The 17,659-nt window shown below is 41.0% G+C and overlaps 1 long non-coding RNA gene across 1 annotated transcript in view; it reads right to left on the minus strand.

Moving 5' to 3' along the window:
- Positions 1-2,073: 2,073 nt before the first annotated feature.
- Positions 2,074-17,659, minus strand: part of LOC142826714 (uncharacterized) — a 71,125-nt gene continuing 55,539 nt past the window's right edge. Inside the window, exons 4-5 of the long non-coding RNA XR_012900922.1 lie at positions 3,924-4,077; positions 2,074-3,335 (exon numbers count right to left, since the gene is read on the minus strand). This is a non-coding gene — a long non-coding RNA (uncharacterized LOC142826714). The remainder of the gene's footprint in view (positions 3,336-3,923; positions 4,078-17,659) is intronic.

A 17,659-nucleotide genomic window follows, 5' to 3' on the forward strand; every position in this document is an offset into this window, starting at 1 on the left:
CTACCCTTACAGTTAGGAAGTTTTTCCTAATGTCTAATTTAAATCTCCCTTGCTGCAATTTAAGCCTATTGCTTCTTGTCCTGTCCTCAATGGTTAAAAAGAATAATTTATCACCCTCCTCTTTTTAACAACCTTTTACTTACTCGAAGACTGTTATCATGTCCTCTCCTTCGTCTCCCCTCCCCTGCCCCGTCTTCCCTCCTCCAGACTAAACAAACCTTTCCTCATAAATCATGTTTTTTAGACCTTTAATCATTGTTGTTGCTCTCCTTTGGACTTTTTCCAATTTATCCATATCTTTTCCAAAGTGTGGAGCTCTAAACTGGACAAAATTCTCCAACTGAGGCCTTATCAATGCTGAGTAGAGAAGGAGAATAACGTCTTTGTGTCTTGCTTACAGCATTCCTACTAATACATCCCAACATGTTTGCCTTTTTTGCAACAATTTTATGTTGTTGGCTCATATTTAGGTTGTGATCCACTATGACCCTCCAGATTCCTTTCCACAGTTCTCCTTGCAAGACAATAGTGAAGAAAATACTATATACAGGAACAAAAATAAATCTATATAAACCTACTATGTATTATAGTTAGGGGCCTGGGAAACACTCAGACTACTTGATGGGGTCATATAGGTAACATTACAAGTTAATCTGTTCGTCAAAACACCCCATGTATGAGATGAAGCCAAACTCTGTTCAGCAAAGCATTTAAATCTCACTTCATTCTCTATTGGCCTCCTGAGCAGCACAGGGTTTTATTTGACAGCTCTAACCATTTTAAATTTATTCCACTATTTTGCTATCACATCAACTCACTCATATCAAAATGGTGAAAGTCTTGGATATATCTTTTTAAATATTTAATCCACTGGTAAAAATGCAGTGGACTTTGGAATACAGGCATGTATCCCAATGTTCCTGTAATGGCCCTAGGGTTCTTAAGACAAAGCACTGCTGGGAGTAAGAGTCTGCAGACATAGTGCATGATAATAAATGGTCACCTAACTAAGTCTCAAGTCTAAAGGCTCTTGTCTCAGTTTTGGCAAGTTGAGGAAAGATTCTTCATTGGGCCTAGTTGGAGGCTTAGTTTGTGTTTATACCTCGGAATCAGCCTACATTTATTCATGAAAGTTTGTAACCTGGAACAAGTGCATGGAAAGTAAACAGGCTAGTCTTTACAAACATGTTCTGTAGCCCAAGCTCATTTGCAGTCAAGTAATGCAAGATTAGGGGATAGCTGGAAAAGGCTACTTACAGGGAAAGATGTCTTTTCTCCCTCTCCCGCTTGAGGCAGTAGAACAGAGCTCTGTTACCCGGCACCTTAGATAATTTTTGTGTAAGAATTTTGTTTCTTCTGTTTATGAGTAAAACTAGTTCTAGGGAAAGGGGTGTAGAACTGAGCTTGAGAGTCAGAGCTTTATTTTGATTATATTGTCTGATGAATCTGTCCAACAGCTTATACGAGTCTTAAATTCTGTAACAAAAATGCAGCTATCGTTTTACTCAAGACTTTAATCTTACTATATGTTTTAGAAACGTGTCTGTCCTTCCATCTGTGAGTATGTTTGTTCAAGATTTCCTCCTAAATGGTAAAAGCTAGAACCACTAAATTTGGAATGCAACTTCCTGAGAGATGAGAACTGGGATCACTATAGTCCCTTTGGGCCAGCAGGGGACGGTGTGGTGAAAGGGATAACTATCTACAATATATTTCAGGGAGTTTGTCTGTTTCTGTGTTTGTTGGTCTGTGTGTCAGTGTGCCCCTTCCCTGGCTATACTCACCCCTCCTTCTGCTGCCATGGACCAGCGCTTCTCACCTGGCCCTAAGCTCCTTTGGTGATAGAGGGCAGGGGTTGTGCACTTTCCCGGTGGCAGGTTGTGTATTGAACCCCTTATCCCCAGCCCCACCCCAGAGCAATGATTTAAATGAATAAAAACAAAACTGGGTAACACACACTATAGTAAAATAATTATAATTTAATTAAGATTGGTATGTAAACTCTTAGCATGGGGGACCATGTTTGCCGGTGTTTGTACCGAGCCAGTCTCAATGGAGCCCTGTTTCGGAGCACCTAGAGCTACTGTAACCAAAACAATGCAATCTGGCATACCAGTTTGAACAATGTTAGTGCTAAGTGTCCCATGGAAATGAACTAAATGGCCATTTCAATGGGTTGTGGTAGTTAACTTCCTTATCCTTCATTTCAGCTCAGAACAGCAGCATCCAAATCTTCTGGGATTATCAACTCGAACTGCCCAGTATTGGTGAGGTCACACTCACAACAGAGAAGTGTTCAGCTGCCAGTAGGAACATGGTAAGTTAGCCTTATTTTTTTTCTTCTTCAAATATTGCATATTTATCTCAAGTTTTAATAGTCCCGTTTACACTCAAACACTTTAAATTCTATGCTTTAAAAATACCCTAATCTGAAGTATAATAAAAATGACTGACTTTTTCCTCTTTCAAACACTGAAAAGACATTTTCCATTCACTAATGCAAACTGTTTAGCGAGAGAGCAATATAACACAGGAATTTCCTCATCTATAATTACATACACATAATTTAATTGCAATGAAAATCTCTTTTTCAATTAAAAAGGAAAGTAAACAATTTAAGCAGACCCCCAACTCCTGTTCCCTAACCACTGAAGGTTCAGAAAAAGAGAGACCAGTGCCAGGAATCAAAATCACGTTCTTTTAAATGGTCCTAACCACATCATCAGCTATCTCTTGATTATTCAAATAATTGTGATGCTTGCAACTGGTCTGAGAAAACAATGGTAAAAATATGTTTAGTGTGATTGGCTACAAAGTCTTGGACAGTCCTGGTGTAGGTGTGCATTGTTTTGTGAGTTTCCTATGAAACTTTGCCCAAAAGCGGAAAAGTTTATTCATTAAACTTAGTGATACACCTGAATGACTGGCATATTAAAATAGAGAAGGGGCAAAAAATATAGATTTAAAACCCCATTGTTCCCATAGATTTTAGGGGATATTCTGAATTGCCATTATCGATGGCTGTCATATAGCCACTGCCTGGGAAAGAGCCTGAATATTTTTGTTAAAAAAAATAAAGATGCTGGCCAGGTGACCTATTTGTAAGAAATACTGTATACACTGGGTCACTCTGATAGAAGGGAATTTATTTGTTTTCATTGTGAACTGAAGCTAGAAATGAGAAAGAAGTTAGGACTGGAAATTAGTAAGAGATTTTTCACTTCCAGGGTAATTAGGGTATGGAATAGTCTGACAAAAGATGAAGATACAAACGCCAAGGAAATTAACAGCTGAGTGCTGAGAACATTTCTGGGTATGTCTGGTGAATGGCTGACCTGAAAAAAAAGCAAAGGGTGGATTAGATGGACCAATAGTTCTTTCCATCCCAATTTCCTAAATTTCTGTGAACCCTTTTGAAGGGGATTACTTATTAATTAGTCTTGAACAGCTCCTTTTGAATCCTTGTCACAGAAAGGTTGACCAAGAGACACCTTAATTAAGTGTATTGTGAATATTTGGCATTACTAACATCACTGTGGGATCTATGTGTGTGCATGTGTCTCTGCCCTAAAACCCCCTGGAAATGTTTGAAATATAAAGTGATTGAACAAACACAGCAGCCTGTCACTAAAGCATTAGGGTTTCATTGTTCCTGTATAATTTGATTTTTCAAGTCACCTTAAAAACCATTAGTTCACATTATGGATCAATTGCCTTAAATTGTAGTTTTAGAGACTGAAGGCACTTTTAGATTTATACATGACAGAATATTATCTTAGAGTAGCAGAGGCAGTAAGTTAGAACCCTGGATTTGTCACTGACTCACTGTGTTAGCTTGAACAAATTGCCTAAAGCCCACTTTAAAAAAAAAAGTGACCTTTGTATTTGCGTGCTGCAGTTTTCGGATGAGAAATGTAACTCACCTGTGGCCAGATTTCCAGAAATGCTGATCACTGGAAGCTCCCATTGACTTCACATGATGTTGTGATGCTCAGCACTTCTGAAATCAGTCCAGTAACATTGCATGCCTAATTATTGGTTACTTTTGGAAATCTGGGTCTTCTGCAGCTACCTCATCTGTAAAATTGAATAATAGCCTTAGCCCACTTCTGTAAATTTGTTTGTACTCTTTGGATAAAAAGCATAATACTGTACATAGTAACTGCTGTTATTGCTATTCACATTCCAAAACACATACACTAGGGAGAAGAGAATAAAGCTTTGTGAAGTCCTAAAAACTTGATTCTGATCCCAGATATCTGAGCCCATAACACTGTTTATCTTATACAATTAGTCACTGCATAAATACGCCAAAAAGAATCAAATAACTTTGCAAAATGTGTGAAAATATGTATTCAAGAATATATTTCCTAAGTTGAAATTGAGTCTCTGTTTATGTCATGTTTCAGCTCACGGGCAATTTGTAGAATTGAGCTGGAACCCCAAAATATACAGATGAGAAAAATGCTTATGAATCTTAACTGAAGAGCCTCAGTAATTACTAGTGTAATAGAATCAATGTGACTAAAGGTTTCAACCATGCAAAGACTAACACATGTGAAGACTTAACTTCAGTAGAACTTCTCACAATGAGTACAGTTAAACATTTAAATAAATCTTTAGAGGATTAAGGCCAAAGTGTTTACTGTATTATTGGATAAAGAAGTCAGTTTGCTGATATGTCATAATCTGGCCCAGTCCCTTACTCTGGGCTAACACTTGTTCTGTTATGATTGGACCCAGCTGCTGAATCCCCTGTACCTCTGGTTCTGGGTAAAGTCTGGTCACTGTTGCTAGCTCTAGGTCTATCACACCCCTGTCTGACACCTTTCCTAAGCAGTGGGACTCTTCAGTCCAACAGCCTAACTCCCAGAACTGGTGCCACAGGCTTCCTGAGCCCTTGGTTGCATTCCCCCAGAGTCTACATTAGCTCTGGGAGCCTCTGGTTTCTAGTTAAAACTTTCAGCAACAACATGGCAATAAAGCAAAAAACATTGACTTAGCCAAGAAAGTTCTTAGCCATAAATACTTTATTCTTAAAAAAGGACAAGAAAGTTTCTGTGGAAAATAAGAAAATCCTGAATGCAACCCACTCAGTCTGATTGCACCCAGTTTGTGAGTCCTGGTTCTGAGCACCATCATCAGGGTGAGTCAGTTTCTCCCATCTATATCTCCAGCAAGTTCTGTTTACAAGCTGTGATGGAATGGCTCCTTGCATAGAAAGATAGCCACCTTTTAAACCAATCTGTCCCATTTCAGCCCCAGGCTTTGGTGGTGAAACGGTAGTTTCCAGACCCAGACTCTCGTTTTCCCCATCAACTTCTGTGCAGAGTCAAAGTCAATGGCCCTGCTAATAGAAAATCCATTGCTCCTGTGGAAAAGAGTAATTCATCACTGGTGGCCCTCTCATGGCCCTTGATGGCACCTCTCTCTAGGAGACATCTGACACACACAGCATGATCACACAGTCTCCTGAATAGTAGAATTAGATCTGGCAGAATTAGACTGGTTTTCCCAGCCGTTTGGGTGTCTTAAACAAACATGGAAGTTGCATGACAATATGAAGGTTGTACTGATGATTGCAATCCAAAAATGGTGTTCTCCAGATAACATGGTGTTTCCCATTTGACCTAAACATACCTCCAATCTGTCACATACACTTCATGTTAGTATTTTCCACATTATTGAATCACATGATCAAAATAACGCGATACTTGCAAGTTTCATGAATTGCATAAAAACTTCTGTGGAGAAATAAAGGTTCTGTATAGATAAATAATGAAGACTATGTCTAGACTTCACTGCTTTTTCGGGATACTGAAAGTACCCTGAAAAAGCAATGCTACATCCAAAGAACACATCTGCTTTTTTGAAAAAAATTTTGAATGAATGGACACACTTTCTCACCATCCCTGTAAACCTTGTTCAACAAGGAATAAGGGATGGCTTGAAAGAGCACTTTCTTTTGCAATTTGATGCTGGGTAGATGTGCCAAATTTCGAAAGAGCTTCTTTCGAAAGTAAATAAAAAAAGATACGCAATTTGTGGTATGCAAATTGCGTATCTTTTTCTGATTTAACAGTGCAATCTAGACGTAGCCATAGTGGACAGCTGAAAGAAAGCGAGACAATAAAAACAAATCTAATATATCCTCACTCCTGCTGGGGACAGAGTGCCTGATTTTGATCTCCCACAGGTTTTGAATTATTGTAACTATATGGACGTTATTGGAGATAATTCTGATTTACACTTGTGTATAGGAGATAAGATTCAGGTTTAGTCTGGTTAGCCTTCTCAAAGATTGTGTCAAGCCACACTCTGTATAGATCAAGGATTTTCTTACTGCTTTTTCTTTCTTTGAACTGAGAATTATCTGTTAAAATTTAAAATGGGATTTTTAAATTATTGTCCTTTTAAATTTTATTTGCATAGCAATGTCTCCTTTTAGACAAGGAAATCGGGTCATCTGTGGAAGTCAGTCACTACAGTAAATGTGTAACCATTGCAGTGAAAGAAGGTTTTAAATATGAGTGTCCAAAGTGAAGCACTTAAATACTTCACTGCTGCCACTTTTATTTACAAGCCAAAATATGGATTTGGGAGCTGACATCTATACCTGCGAGTATAAAAATTTTGACTTGTATGATCAGAATATCAACAGCTGGCTAAACTTTCCTTTTTGCTTACTTGTTTGTTTGCACTGTAAAACTTCGGTGCCAAATTTTACTCATTCAGAATTTGATGCATTTAGTGTAGTTAACATGGGGGGAATAATCTGAAAAGAAAGCCAAAGTGAAGATTGAGCAAATGATTTAGGGAGAAGTGAGAGAAATTAATTGTGAAAAAGACAGGAGGGTAAAAAGGATAAGGCAAAGGAAACTAGATGAATTGGAAGAGCATCTAGGAGAGGAATTGCTTCTAGGCAGATCTAGAGAAACACGGTGATTATAATTTAGTTTGCATTTTTTCTGTGATGCCTTGCCAATCTCAAATCATTTAGCAATGCTGAGGGTTAAGGAAGGATTTACTTTATTCTTCAGGTGGCAGGAAAATCACTTTGCAATACATTTTATACGGGTTAGTAGTATTTGGTTAATTGCAGTGTGGTGCTTATACCTGATGTCAGCTCAAAGAACTTCTAAGGAACTGGCATCAATATTTAGGGAAAAAAACATGATTAGAGTGGATGAGGAATTGTTATATAAACATATACCTGTCAAAGAATTTAACATGCAACACTAGTTCAGGAGAATACAGAATATCAACAATACAACTTACATGAGCAAGGGTTTCTGGACTGGGAAGGGTGGGGGTTGTAAAATAGGTGGGGAAATAATTTAGATTTTCATGAAATCCCTGTTCATACCAGCACTAGTTTGAACAGACATAAATCCTGAAGTGCAGCAACTACAGGTTGGACCTCCAAAAACTGGGAGTCCCTCATCTTGCAACATCTGTGGTATGGCAGGACCATGGTTGTTCCTGGACCAGGGAGTCCTGGCTGAGAGCCCTAGTGGCAAGAGGGCTGGCATCTCAGAGCTGCTGGGGCTGGGACGGAGCCAGTTGAGTAGCAGGGCCAGGGACGTGGCATCTGAGGCAGTCCCAGTAGCCACAGTAGTGGGGCTAGGGATGCAGCAACTATGGCAGCCCCCGTAGCAGGGCCAGGGATGGGGCTGTGGCAGCCCTGGTAGCAGGGCCCAGGATGCAGCAGCCCAGCAGGGGGGCAGCTAGGCTGGCAGCAGGGAAGAGAGGTGGGCTGGGGGGCCAGTAGCAGGGGACTTCCCCTGGACCAGCAAATTCCCTCATTCAGGATCAGTCAGGTCCCAAGAGTGCCAGACAAGAGAGGTCCAACCTGCATGAAAAAGGAAAATCAGAACTAGGATATGTTGTTCAGCCAAAACAGACATGCACACAGGTGGCTAAGATCATTTTGGCTGCCTCCTTGCAAAGGCAGGGTAAACCAACAAGGCTGTGTCCAGACTCAGGGGTTTTTTCGGGAAAAGTAGCCTTTTCCCGAAAAAACTTCCCCTGCGTCCAGACTCAAGCCGCGTTCTTTCGAAATTATTTCGAAAGAATGCGGCTTTTCTTTCGATGGCGGTAAACCTCAATTTACGAGGAAGAACGCCTTCTTTCGAAAGTTCCTCTTTCGAAAGAAGGCGTTCTTCAATGTAAATAGGTCGTCTTCGAAAGAGAGCATCCAGACTCGCTGGGTGCTCTCTTTCGAAAAAGCAGATTTCTCTTTCGAAAGATCCGCCTGCAGTCTAGACGCGATCTTTCGAAAGAGGCTCTTTCGAAAGATGCTTTCGAAAGAGCCTCTTTTGAAAGAAGCCTGCAGTCTAGACATAGCCCAGGTGAGCTAAAGAGTAAAACACAGGAGTTGTTTAAATAGGTGTTTAGTGCTAGGGTTTATAGGTTGGCTGATCTGGCAGTGAAAGGGGGCTAAAACCAATCTCCAACACAAATGGAAATGATGATTCTCTTTCTGAGAATGGAGACTGAATCATCTTGCTGGGGGTAGATGAAGAGGAGACGCTTCAGCCCTTTGGGCGCTCATGTATGATTATAATGTTTCAGACAGATGATTGCCATTTCGAGGATAAAGTACAGGTGAAAGGTGGCCTGAGCAATGAAGAATTATGAAGCAAGAAAAGACCCCTCAGGTCTTCTGGAAATATTGGATACGTCTCTCTTTCAAAACAGGGAGGCAAAATATTCAATGAACAATGCCTACACATCCGCTTACCCATATGTTGCAAGACTCTGTATTTCTGCAGTTATGTGGGGAAACAGCTGTCAGCTGAAGCAATAGCAGCTGCTCCTGTCCCTCCTTACAAGAGCCATCCCTCACTCTAGATCTCTGGCTACCTCTGTCCCAGAGATATTTGTTTCAGTTCCAGCAGTCTACATTATTTCTTCCAGAAATGCTGAATAATGCAACAGAATTAGCAAAGAATATTTATGCTAAAAAACTAGTTCTGATATGGCTTATCCTGTACTATTGTTTATTCCTATGCTGTTCATCTTGTATTCAGATTGTGTATGATATTTCAACACTGGGACACTAAAGTAGATGGATGCAAGTCCAAGTGAAGAAAAATTGAAATTAGTATGATTTTTGCCCTCATTACTGAGGTAATTTTAAATTAAAGCCAAGACAATTAGAGCTTTAAGACTAAGTGGAGTGGATGCCAAAGTGCAAACGGACTCGTATCTGTGCTCCTGTTCTCTGAGGGTACATCTACACAGCAGGAATGACTGAATTAAGCTACCCAGTGTCAGCTATGTCAATTGTGTAGCTGAAGCTGAAATAGCTTAATTCAGTTTTTGGCACTGTCTACACAGCAGGAAGTCAAAGGAAGAGCACTCTTCCTTTGACTTCCCTTACTCTGTGTGAAATGAGGGTTACGGGAATCTGAGTAAGAAGTCCTCCAGCTCAACATTATTTTGAATAAAGGCTTGCTGTGTAGACACACACTATAGGTATGTCTATTCCGCATTCCTCTTTCAGGAGAGGAATGCAAATGAAGCCGAGTGAAATTACAAATGAAGAGTAGATTTGAATTTCCCACACTTCATTTGCATAATGGCATCCGGGAGCTATTTCAAAATACCCTATTTCAAAAGAAAAAATGCAGTCTAGACAGGGTTATTTCGAGAAAAAAAACACCCTTCTTTCGAAATAACCCTTACTCCTTAAAAAATGAAGTTTAAGGGTTATTTCGAAAGAAGGGTTTTTTTTCGAAATAACCCCGTCTAGACTGTGTTTTTTCTTTCGAAATAGCGTATTTTGAAAAAGCTCCCGACGCCATTTTGCAAATGAAGCGTGGGAAATTCAAATCCGTGATTCGTTTGCAATTTTACTCAGCTGCATTTGCATTATTCTCTCAAAAGAGGAATGCAGTGTAGACATACCCAATGATATTTAGGAATAATGCCAGTTATTCCAAAATAACACTGCTGTGTAGACGTACATTGAGTCAGTCATCAGTTGGCCTCCAGTGTCGCCCTTTGCTCTCCTTTGTTCTCACTTAGCACCAGAAGGAAGGCTCTCTGAGAAAACTGCCTGCTTTGACTCTGTCTTCAGTTCTCTGACGACAGCATTACAGACATGTGAAATAAAATGCTTTGTTTAGATACAGTAGCTTCACAGATATATACTGTACCTTAGTTTTCTAAAAATAACCAAGGACCGGAAATATGTAGTTTAACTTTTCCCTTCATCTATCTGCATATCATTCAGTAGCCCAAGTTAAAATGGGAGACTTAAAGTTTTTCCTGTGATACAGAAGCTCAGGGGAGTGTTTTAGTAATACACACCATATTTTTTTATTCAGTACGAGAACCAGATTCCTGAATGCCCTCTGACATATCTGAAGCATTATGTACACATGCCTGAACAATTTGCACACGACCATATATCATACTATTTCACCACTTACTTAACCTCAGTGAATTATTTCCCAGCCAGCTCTTATTTTCAGATGTACCAACCATCCATACAACATCAACGTGAAGAAAACATTTGTCTCTCTTCAGCCTATTTTGTATCACAGAAAGCAAATGTTTAATTACTTTGAAAGCAGAATACTCTCACTCTTGAGGCCATTATTATGAAAAATACTCCTTTGGAGGCTGTTTAACTCTTGAACTGAATCTGAGACCTTAGGCTGAATTTCTATCTCCTAAATAAATGATCTAAAAAGCTGAGACAAAGCAAAGATAAGGAAGAGCCACATGAAACAGTATTGTTATTACAGAAAGTTCTGTATGTTTGCTAGTATTTGTCGAAGTTATTAACACTAAACTTTTGTTCACCAAGCTAGTTTGCAAAGGGGAGGAAGAATAGCCTATAAAATATTATTTATTATTTGAGTAGCATTGTATATGTCGTGGCACTTCATAGCAAATTGATATAATAAACAGAAGACAAAGGAGCAGATTTGGGCTTGTGCTGCAGCTACTATGCACCGCTCCAGCAAGCCAAAGCCAATATAATCAAGGATTCCCTCAGCCTTAACCAGTTTCCCAAAGCTGGTTCCAAAGCTGTTGAATCACCACACGGCATCAGGCCAGAGCAGAGGCTCCCTGTCTTCTCAGATCCTAGCTGAAGAACTGTCACCTGGAAGTCAGTGGCTGGCCAACTCAGAGTTACGCCCTATGACCAGATCATTCTTTCAAGGATTGAAGAGATATAGCAGAGGTGGGGAACCTCAGGCACAGGGGCCAGATGCGGCCCCTGGCTTGCCTGGATCCGGCCCTCGAGACTCAGGGTCCCTCCCCCAGTATTGGGGAGCCAATGCTGGTGTTCCATCCCCACTCCTCCCTCCCGCTGACCCACCAATGGGGCTGGATCACATGAAATCTACTAGGCTGGGCCCCCTAGGCTCTGGTGTGGAAGGGTAATGTGTGTTTTTCACAACCAGTCGGAGGCCAGTGGGGGCAGGGGTTGTGGGATTTTTGGGTTTTGTTGTTGTTGCTTCTCACTTGTGTCTGGCCCCAACTGAATTTTTTGTGGGTCACCATCCCCCTAATCCAGAAAAGGTTCCTTACCCTTGGTATAAAAGGTGGTTACATACAGCTCCTCTTCCTGAGCTTTGCCACTCCTAATGGTCTGACCCACAAACCAGATCAAAGAGTTTGCTCTTTAATGGTCTAGACAGGTACAGACTGGGCTGTCCTTATCCATTCACAGAATATGCAATTGCGTAGGGCACTGGGTCTTAATGTCCACCAACCCACCTCTCCCTATTCCTTTTTTGCAGTTTTATATATATATATATAAAATTGGAGTGGAAATAACAGAATCCAAGATTATATATATATATAATCTTGGATTCTGTTATTTCCACTCCAATTCAAGTGAGTTTTACCCACAAAAGCTCATGATCCTATATAAATATTTGTTAGTTTGTAAAGCGACACAACACTAACTGATTTTAACATTACAGACTAACACAGCTACCCCTCTGAGACTTTATATCCCTTTTCTGTGGCTCTGCTTCCTCCTGAGCCGAGCTAGTTAACTTGAAAGTGAAACTGCCTGACAGAGCTATTAGCAGAACATGGAACTTGTGAAAGAGCCATTCATGTGGTAATGAAGCCATTTAACAGGCATTTGCCAAACCCAGGTATATACTGTCAGTTTCTGAATGTATTGTATTAGTCTTCAGAACCTTAGGCTATATCTGCATTTGGAAGATTTGGTGACAAAAGTGCTATCCGCATGCAAAAGTTGTCAAAAGTGAAAACCGGTCACCCTGTTTTCTCTGCTTCCCATTGTCGACATTTCATGGCTACATTGCTAGTTTCCCTGTTGTCAGATAGAGCAAAGCACTGTAGGTAAGCATCCAACAGTGCAGTGCTGTGGGAAGGCAGAGCTGATCTTAGGATTCCCTCCGAGTTCTCCCTCAGCATCCTCAGTTGTTGGGAGCAGCATCATGAGTTGTTCTGTGAACTCTTCTGAGGAATACCACAGCAGCACGGCAGCCTGTGCCCCTCTCCAGAGCCGGTCTTGGAGGGGAGGGGGGAGTAGGGAAGGGACATTTTTTGTTGTTGTTGTTGTTGTTGCTTGTCCCAGGACCACCAATTGGTTAGGACCAGTCCTGCCCCTCTCCATGCAGCAGCAGTCTGTCTGCCACTGTGTTCTAGTGCATGGCAAAACCCAATAATATGCTCTTTGTTCCTTGAACAGAGCGGCTCACTTAGCTGTCAGATACGTCCCAGACCTTTGAAAGGGGAGGGACGCATGACTGCAGGCAGACCTGGCCCAAGGTACGGACCAACTGGGCTACCGCCTGGGGTGCCCCATTGTAAGGAGCGTTGCGCGGGGCTGCCGGGCCGGGCCAGGAAGGAGCAGGAGCAGGGGCAGCACCGCACATGCTCCATTTGCCCAGGGAGCTGCCACACATATGCTGGGCACACATGGGCGGCGCCATGCATGCGCCGCACACCTGGGGCAGGGCCGCACAAGCGTTGCACTCCCGGGGCCCAGGGCACACAAATGGCTCAGGCCAGCCCTAACTGCAGGGCAGCAGAGATCCAAACACAGACTGTGAATGCTCTCACTGTTCTGTTGACAAAAGATAGTTTTTGGTGACAAAACTTGGCGGTGTAGACATAACCTTCTTTTAAAATTTGCTTTAAAAATATTTCATAACTGTGTTGCTGAAGATTATAAAATCACGTATCTAAAAAATTGCCCCCCTTGGCTGTCATTGGGCATAGGGGCACCAGTTTAACAGTACTGTGCAGGGTCCCATAAATCTTAAGGATGGTCCTGGATTTAGTACATTGAATAAGAAGCAAGTGACAGACCGGTTATAAGAAGTGATTTGATGGAGTTGCAGTAGTGAAACGAGGTTTACCGGAGCGGTTGACAAAGGCTTCCCTTGTCGACCGTGGTGCATCCACACTGCCCTGCTGTGCCAGATCAGCTGATTGTCAGCACAGCGCGGTGGCCATTTTGATGTAAATGAAGTGGTGATTATTTAAATCGCCGCTTCATTTTGCTATATCTAGTAAACTCATCCTCATGGCTCTGTCGACAGAACTATGTAATCTAGACACACCCCTAGTGATTGGCACAGGGTAAAAATCTAACTGAGATAAAAAGGCTATATGCTAGAATCAGAAAGTAGAAGAGATATTAAGAGGACCTAAAAAGGAAAATGGACAGTTTAAAGTGAAAGAAAAATTCCTGTAGATTTAACAAAGATTAATTTTTTTCTTAGCTATTACTTTATAATCTTTCTTATACTACTGCAGAAATATTTATTTCTGCATGCTAAAGTTTAGGAATTTGGATCATACTTTCTGGATTTCTTCATGTTCACAGTACTTCTGTGTTTATGGTGTTTTTTGTTGATCAATTCTTCGAGCAAAAGGCAAAAGCAATGATACAGGTGAAACCAAATTAGCTTCTGGTTAAGGATAGTAAATCTGCATTTGAAAGTGCAAAGGCATCATCAACAAGAATATATTGCACAGATAATAGAAAATATTTGCAAAAGGGCTGCTTCTCTATATATTTAAGACTGATCAATCTTGCATATCATGTTACATCAATTGTATTTCCACTCTTTTACCTTTTTGGTAAAGGTTCTTTGGTCACTTTAGAACATCTGTAGATAATTTGTATAGCCATTAGTGATATATAAATGTTGATTTCAAAGACATTTCCTACCAGCCCTCTTGCTCCATAACACCTCATGAGTGGGTTTTCCCACAAAATCCTCAATTTGCTTCCAAAATATTTCTCAACATTTCTGTTGTCTTGGGGATGAAGTGATTTTGTTCTCCCTCAGTCATTGTAAGCTGTTAGGGAAGCCAGCTCAAACAAATTCCTAGCCATGAAAGATCCTTCAGTCATTTTTGTTTATTGCTTCTTTTGAACCTGCTGCTAAATACTTCTGCACTGCATCTATACTACTAATCAATCAATTAGCATTAAATTTGCATATATGTAAAATAATGTCAATAAGGGCATGTCTAGACTACATCCCTCTTTCGAAAGAGGGATGTAATTTAGACAGAATGAAATTGCAAATGAAGCTGGGATTTGAATTTCCTGTGCTTTATTTGCATAAGGGCGACTGCGCGTTCTTTTAAAAAGGGCTTTTCGAAAGTGAAACCGCCGTCTAGACGTGGTTCTTTCGAAGAAAAAAAACCCCTTTTTCAAAAAATCCTGTCCTCCAATTAAAAAAATGAGGAGCACGGGATCTTTCGAAAAAGGGTTGGTTTTTTTTGAAAGAACAATATCTAGACAGCTGTTCACTTTTTCAAAAGAACACTTGGCTGCCATTATGCAAATGAAGCAGGGGAAATTCAAATCCTGGCTTCTTTTGCAATTTCGATCTGTCTAATTTACATCCCTCTTTCGAAAGAGGGATGTAGTCTAGATATGCCCTTAAGGATTATAAGCCATTTGTTGAAGATACTTAGTTCTAAAGGAAGGAAATGGAAATGTAGCAAAGGAAACTTTTATGTTGAGACACAGTCCTTTTGCATGTGTGGTGGTAAAAAAAACAAATACGAATACAATATCAAACTGGAATTAAAATTGCAATATAAATTATAATCTAAAAGAAAAACATTTTGTTAGAATGTTAATTACCCCCAAAAAGCCAATTAAGTTACCTGAATTTGTGTAGCTTAAGTTTAAAAGTCTCAGAGTGGTAACTGTGTTAGTCTGTAATTTTAAAAACAGTGAGTAGCCCTGTGGCATAAAAATGGTTAACACACTACAAAGCCAATTTCCCCTGCCACTGACATCTGCATTTTCACATCAAAAGCTATAATGCGACACATCTAGCCCATTTAATTAGTTTCATTAACATGGGTCTTACAATTGACAGGCACTTCTTTTGCTGTTATATATATCTTGGATTCTGTTATTTCTACTCCAACTCATCTGATCCTATATATTTTTGTTAGTCTCTAAGGCTATGTCTAGACTGCAGGCTTCTTTCGAAAGAGGCTCTTTTGAAAGCATCTTTCGAAAGAGCCTCTTTCAAAAGATCGCGTCTAGACTGCAGGCGGATCTTTCGAAAGAGAAATCCGCTTTTTCGAAAGAGAGCACCCAGCGAGTCTGGATGCTCTCTTTCGAAGACGGCCTCTTTACATTGAAGAACGCCTTCTTTCAAAAGAGGAACTTTCGAAGGAAGGCGTTCTTCCTCGTGAAACGAGGTTTACTGCCATCGAAAGAAAAGCCGCGTTCTTTCGAAATAATTTCGAAAGAACGCGGCTTGAGTCTGGACGCAGGGGAAGTTTTTTCGGGAAAAGGCTACTTTTCCCGAAAAAACCCCTGAGTCTGGACACGGCCTAAGGGTATGTCTACACTAGCCTCCTAGATCGATCTAGGGAGGTTCAGGAGGGCAACCAAAATTGCAAATGAAGCACGGGATTTAAATATCCTGTGCTTGATTTGCATGTTTCTGGCAGGTCGCCATTTTAAAAATTGACTAGCCCGAAGTAACTGCCCGCGTCTACACATCGCAGTAAAACGGGATTCCAAAATAAAGCCCTAAATTGAATTAGCTAGTATTCCTCCTGGAATGAGGTTTACATCCCACACTTCATTTGCAATTTTGGTCACCTCATTAGCCTCCCTAGATCGATCTGGAGGCTGGTGTAGACATACCCTAAGGTGCCACAGGACTACTCATTGTTCTTAAGTTCAAACTTAAAAGAAATCTCAATAGATACAGTAAAGGCACCGAGATAGCCTTAACATCATGCAAGATAGCCTTGCAGTGAGGTCATACAGTAAATATCCTCGTGTCTTATGCATTTCAGTGCCAAAAAAGATTATGAAGTGCCTAGGAATTATGGATGCTGGCTTAAAAATAATTAGACTGAACGACTGAAGATGCAGGAAGGTGCAAATGATGTCATGTGAAGACTGTGACAGGGGAAAACTGGGCCTCTGGAAAGTGACCAAATAGTTTGGGTAGCAAAGAGAATATATAAACTCGTAATCAACATGGATTTCTGGATGGCTAATAGCTGTGTAACCTGCATTTTGTACATCCAGCCTATGGAAATTCTCTGTAAAGATGTGGACCATGTGAAGCAAATGCTTTGTTGGCAACTGATTTGTAGTGTTTCTCAGGGGACATAGCCATCATTGCAATCGCCTGTACAGTAATTTTCCAGTAAGGGCATGTCTACACTGGGAAATAATTTTGAAAGCAGTAAAATCAAAACAATAACTCACACTGATTGGAGCCTACCTTGAATTTAGAACCAGAAGTAGTCCAGGGAGGGCAACAGGAAGACAGACACTTCCTTGGTCAGGCATTGTACTTTCTGGTGTGGTGATCCTGGAAGTTAGTCTCCTTGCCCCAGACCTCGATCAGGTCAAGGATCTCTGCACCAGGCCAGACCAGTGCTCTCCTGCATCCCAGGCCAGTGCCAGCTAAGGGTTCTGCGGGAGTGCTGGCAGCTGTGGGGGGCTCTGAGGGAGCATTGTGGTCTGCCATGACTCTGTCGGCTGCTGCTGCATGGCACTGGGCTTGCCAAGCTGGCCACTTACCACAAGACCTTCTCCAGCAGGAGAAGGGGAGCAGTGGAGCTAGCAGCTGTGGCCAGAGCGGCACAAGTGCAGCTGTGAGGGGCTTCTGGAGGCCAATTATTTCAAATTAGCTGCACCAGATCATCCACACTAGCGCTATTTCAAAATAACAATTTCAAAATAAGCATTATTGCCTGAGGAAAGCAGGAGTACAGATTTTGAAATAACCAGCCCTGAGTAGTGTGGACTCTCCACTTATTATTTTGAAATAAGTGGGGATCCTCCAAAATAACTCCCTAGTGTAGATCAGGGCCAAGAGAATGAAGTGATGGCAGAGACCTGCTTTGAAACAGACAATCTGGATAGAATTTTAGCAGCTACTGTTCTTGTAGGAATGAAGTAGGAGCAGCTCCATGTTCACTTGTGGACTATTCCTGACAAACAGCAAATTGTAGAGTAGGGTTCACCATGGCAAAATGAGAACCACTAATTCCAGTAAGTGTCATTATAGGATAAAAGGATAAACATAAGCTCCCAGAGTTTTTATTGGAATTGCTCCAGACATTGCTGTAATTTTAAATTTAGACCAACAGAAAGGTATGAAAATCTTTCCAATGAGGAACTGGAAACCATTCCTCAGTTGCAACA

The sequence above is a fragment of the Pelodiscus sinensis genome, chromosome 2, assembly GCF_049634645.1.
Source record: "Pelodiscus sinensis isolate JC-2024 chromosome 2, ASM4963464v1, whole genome shotgun sequence".
Taxonomy (NCBI): Eukaryota; Metazoa; Chordata; order Testudines; family Trionychidae; genus Pelodiscus; species Pelodiscus sinensis.